The 5,603-nt window shown below is 34.2% G+C and overlaps 1 long non-coding RNA gene across 1 annotated transcript; it reads right to left on the bottom strand.

The window, feature by feature from the left end:
* Window positions 1-1,668: 1,668 nt before the first annotated feature.
* Window positions 1,669-5,120, bottom strand: LOC118801184. Its single transcript, XR_005006478.1, has 3 exons — window positions 4,853-5,120; window positions 1,787-1,842; window positions 1,669-1,687 (listed from the first exon to the last, which is right to left on the bottom strand). It is a non-coding gene; the product is annotated as an uncharacterized LOC118801184 (long non-coding RNA).
* Between the last annotated feature and the right edge of the window lie 483 nt (window positions 5,121-5,603).

Raw genomic sequence — 5,603 nt, 5'->3', positions numbered from 1 at the left:
TTAGACTAATAATTTGACTTCGATGTTGAGTTCACATTACACAATTTCAACCCTTTTTTTCAATTGCTGAATTGAAATTCCAGCTTTCCCAGAGGAAACTGTCTGGGAATTAGATGCAAGCAGGTTTTTGGAGAAAAGAGCCATAAATTTTGACTGAATGCCTTCTCAGCTGTAAGGGCTATGGATCTTCATGACAAAATCATTGGATCTGTGTTAAGGCCTCTTCTGACAATTACAAAATATGTTCCCAATTTTGGTTGATCTTTAAAAATGATCTTCCCATCTTATGTTCTGATGTGTGGTATGTATATACAAATAGTGACTGCCCTAATTTGGAATTGTAAGTCCAACCCCATTTCTGAAAAAGTTGGGACAAAAATGTAAATGCAAAATGTAAATAAAAATTGAATGCAATGATGTGCAAATAATTTCCCTGAAAAAGACATAATCTAGATGGCAGCATGTCTTGCTCTAAAACCTGTATATGTACTGTTCAGCATTAATTATGCCTTAACAGATGTGCAAGTCACCCATGCCATCTGCACAAATGCACCCCTCTATACCATCATGGGTGTTGCCTTTTGGACTGTGTGTTGACAAAGGGCCAGATGGTTTTAGCCCAGAGGACACAGCATCCATGATTGATTTCACTTCACCTCCGTCCATCTTAAATGAGCTTGAGCCCAGAGAAGGTGTCTGCATTTCTGGATCCTGTTTGTATATTATTTCTTTTGAGGTAATCAGTTTCCTCAATTCATTTTAATTGACTTAACTCATCATGTTTTACAGAGTGTAGGATTTAAATGATTTGAATATAATTGCATTCTTTTTTATTTACATTTTGCACAGTGTCCCAACTTCTGTGGAAACAGGGTTGTATTAAACATGTTCAGCCTCAACACAAAATCCTATATTGGGAGGTGTTTTCCAATTGCCCCATCACATGTGGAAAAGCTGAAAAACAATGAGTGCTAAGCTGAACAGATATTGAGCTAAATGGAAGGATCATTTTATTTTATTAATTATCTTTGTTTTCTTTTGCCTTTTTACTGCAACATGTAGAAACAACTAGCACAGCAATCTGCCTCAAAAAGTGTAAGAATAATCTGAAAATCAGTAATGTATGGTTAGCCAAATCTTATACTGCCGGGGCTTTGATGACAGAAGGATGACCAAGCAAAGATAATTCTAAGGACTTTCTCATTAAATGTGCAGTCTCTCACTTTTTCATCATCAGGTAGGGTTTTATAAATTCTCCGTACTCTACAGAATTTCTGTAACTTCTACAACAATATGATGTGTTCAAGCCAGTAAGATTATGTATGTAGTTCCATTCTTCTGGGTGACATTCTATATGTGGCCAATTGGCTGATAAATAATAACTGAATCAAGTGTTAAATGAATGCAAATTTCAACAAACAAACAAATTTATTATATACAAAATGATATAATCACCATCATTTAGTCACTGGCCTACTGTTTTCTCCTTTGCTCCTTCACAGTGTTCCAGTGCAATTCTTTCAATAATAAGCTTCTTCTGAGCAGTCAATCATAATTTATTTTATCAATAGAGATTATCTTCCCACTGCCTATAGAGGACATTGTGACTTGTAGACTAGTCATAAAAGAGGACAATGTGCATGACACTTAAAACACTCTAAATCTTACCTTTCTAGAAGAGCAGCCTCTGTGTAGAAAGAAATAGAATTTAATCAGAAATGAGCAATATGATTCATGATGTTAATTTTGAGCTAAAAAACATGTGAACTAAAAAGGAGGTCTGTACCTTCCATTAGTTTGCTGTATTCCTGCTTTAGCCAAGAGGTGTAGACTGGATCTAGACTACAAGGAAAAAAAGACTGTCAATCGATACAATCAAATCTTACATACTTGTTGAATAATGATCTAAATTCTGTTCTTTCAAAATATACTTTTACAACTCTGATAGTTCCACCTGGACCAGAAACACACAATAACTTCTGTTCTTTTCTTACAAGCATGAGGCTAAGCACTCAGTGTAATAATATATCATCTGTCAAGTTTATTATCAACATGATAGTAAACTTGACATTATGCCTGCAAGATGAGTAGCTCTGTAGTTGGTGAAGAATCAATTACTGGGAGATCAGACATCTACAGTATTAATGAGTAAAGTATCTGAATGAAAATTGTACCTGATTTCTATTTAAGACTTCTAACTGACTGGCACATTTTTAGACTGCTACTGCTACTCAGATATACTTTCAAAATGGCTGACAAGGATTTGTAAGATGAACGCTGATGAGCAATAACAGTAACATCAGTCACTTTGCCTTTGGCCTAAAGCTAATAATGCCTTTTTGGTATCACAGCAGACACAGAAACTACTTGATGATGATTTTTAAGGCTTTCTGAATATAGTGTATATGCTCAACATTTGCATGATTGAAAGGTGACCAAAGGTTCAACATTTAAATTACATGAAAGATAATTCTTTTACCAAAGCTAAGAAGAAAAATAAGGTGCTAACAAATGGAAAAGCGAAAGTAAAACTGAACAGCAAACAGTTTTACTTTCCTTTTTTCATTTATGTGCAATGCTTTATAACCAAAGAGGGGGGAGAGTTACATAAGGCATGGGCAAAAATGAAGTTGTAAAATATAAAGCATAGAAGTGACAAGCAACGTATGGACAGCCATGCGCTGAGACAGACTTTAAGTTGATGAGAAATACTATATAGGCAAATACTAGAGGGGTTGTAATACTGAAACATAAACCTTTTATACAGCAGACCTATTCTTTAATTGTTAAAGGTAAGACTATTTATTTAGTTACTAGTAACATTTATTCAGTAACTTCCACGAAATGAAAGAATGTATGTAGTTAGGACAGGAAGGAAATAAATTGCAGGCCTAATGGAACCTTAGAGTTTGAGGGGTTAATAATTAAACTGCGTAAGCGGACAATAGTACAAATGGACTGTGCAGGCTAATACATATAAAGACATAATGGTAAAAGTGTGAAAAAAAAAGTGTTGACGCAAAGTTCTTGCTCACATTTAGTGGGTTACATGCAAGATAATGATTTCATATATTTATATGGGACATCAACCTTAAAACAAATGTTAAACATTACATTAAATTGATCATACCTTGTTATGTCTCCTCAATAGTTTTCATATCAGTAGATATTCAAATTGAAAAACAACCTTATCAAATTTGAGTGATGGACATAGCTACGTTAGGCCTCCCTTGAATCTGGCATTGTTGCCTACAACCTCCTCAGACCTGCTTTTAGCACAAATGCAAGTGCAAAATATGTTGTTTTCCGACTTTAAGCACAAGTACGTCCAGTTTATTACAATACCTTTCTGTAGCTGTACCATATTAATATCACCAACTTCAGTATAAATAGCAGTTTCACCCAATTACTTATAGTCCTTGGTTATGTAGTTCATTATCTTTACTTTGTTTCCTTTTTTAATCATTGATATGTCTTGTCTGTTGCTGCCTGCATGTGTGTTGACTAGGGGCGTTGGCTGGCCTTGTAAAGATCCAGGACTTAGCTCAGTTTTCTGTAAGCTAATTTTGGTGTACCTGCCCCTAAAATATTTTTAGTCAATTTATAAAAAGTAAAATGTTTAGTTTTTAGTTCAATGAGGATTTTAGTTGTTTGTTTTTAGTTTAGTGAGGATCTACTCATCAACAAAACTTTCAGAAATTCAGCGTTGATCACTGTATACAGAACATAAGAAAATAAGTGAAAACCCAGCTTGTAACAGAAAATAAAAAATTGTCAAAACAGAGATTTCCCCACTAATGCCATTCTGAAAGTCCTCTCCACATTTCTTCTCTTTCTATATCAAACAGCTCTTCTACACTCTTCTCAAATCAAGGTGTTATCTAACGCTAAAATATGTTGACTATCAAAAATCGGTCAGCTGTAATCATTTGAACATGCATGTATTTAATGATATAGATGAGTGATATGACCAGTGTTACAATTAGAGTTTGTTACATTGTTGAAGTGATCTGTTGCAAATAAAACATTATTTCAACAAACTCAGTCAAAATCTCAAAGATTAAGCCATTATTTTGACATAATCAATCAAAATCTTGAGAAAATAAGCCATTACTGGAACATATTCAAAATCTGTAGGAACTTAGCCACTATTTTGACATAGTGAAAATCACAAGAAAATAAGCTATTATTTCGACATGATCAGAGAAAATCTTATAAGCCATTATTTCAACAGTCAAAATCGGACAGGGATAAAAGAGCGCACTTCATTTGATGATTGTGATTGGTGACTGACCAATGGTGTTGTTATGTATGTAGCTAATGATTGAGAGTTGTATGTTCTTTGGTATATGTTATACATTGTTTTGGGAATTTCATTTAGAGTGCTGAGAATGAGATTAGCAAATAAGAAAGCAAATGAGAAATACATTTTAATATTTATTTTACTAATTAATTTAGTATTTAATTTATAGACATGCTGAACGTAGTCCCTGGTGATTACTGCCTCCTGCTACATCCAATGGCAGACAAAACACATATAAACTTAAATAAACCAGTTAAAAGTTCGTAGTAGTTACACATTTTATGTGCTCCTACAAGTAGAATTTGTTTTGTATGTCATGATCAGGAAGAAGTTTGTTTACACACCATTACTACACCAAGAAACTATTTTTTCTCACAAGCACTAGGCTAAGTGAACAGATCCCTTTGTTAGCAATCCATGTTTAACATAGCAGAAAGCTTGACATTGTGTTACATTCCAGAAAGTAACATCTTAACAGATTGTGGAAAATATTGCACGGCCAAGAAAACCATTGATGAAAAAAGCATATTAGCAAACAGTAGCCCTTACCTTCTGAGCTCCATTTAAAAACATTTAATGGAACACTTTTCAGGCTGAGTGTGACGAATGATATGACACCTTCAAAATGCCTGGCATTGGTTTGAAAGATCATGGTTGTTGGGTTTGTCAGCAGTGACGCAAGTCATTTGACTTTAAAAGATAATAACGCCCATTGGGAATCACAGACTAAAGAGAAACTGCATTAATTATTACTACATTAATCAAGGATTTTGATTATAAAGACTTCTAAGCATAGTGTATACTGTCAACTTTTGTTTAAGATTTAAAAGGTTACTAAACCCACTATTCTTTTAGCAAAAGCTAAAAGCTAACTTATATCTTATAAGTTTTACTTTCCCTTTTGCACTTCTTAAGAATGCTTGGAGAGAGGAAAAACAAGTCCAGCAACTTAGGACAAATGACAAATTGTTCCAGACAGATTTTCAAAGTTGGAATTTATAAGTTTTTTAGTGAAAACTGAAAAATGCTGCTTGCATTAGTATTCAACCCTTTTAGTCTAGTGCTGGTACTGGTGGTAGAACCTGGACACTGTTTGTTAGCAATTTTGTACCCATACATCCTGGCAGATTTGTTCCGAGTTGTTCAAACTGCTAATGCTTCTTTGAATAGACACAGATTCTCAATTGGATCCATCCTTCAACCTCCACCCATTGTTCCATTTGGCTTTAGATAAAATACATGAATATCATCTGTATATCTGTCACATGTGATGTCCAATGCAAGCAAAGAGACAGACTGT

Source organism: Colossoma macropomum, unplaced genomic scaffold (assembly GCF_904425465.1).
Source record: "Colossoma macropomum unplaced genomic scaffold, Colossoma_macropomum, whole genome shotgun sequence".
Lineage (NCBI taxonomy): Eukaryota > Metazoa > Chordata > Actinopteri > Characiformes > Serrasalmidae > Colossoma > Colossoma macropomum.
The sequence above is the reverse complement of the archived record's forward strand: the minus strand, read 5'-3'. Positions and strand labels throughout refer to the sequence as shown.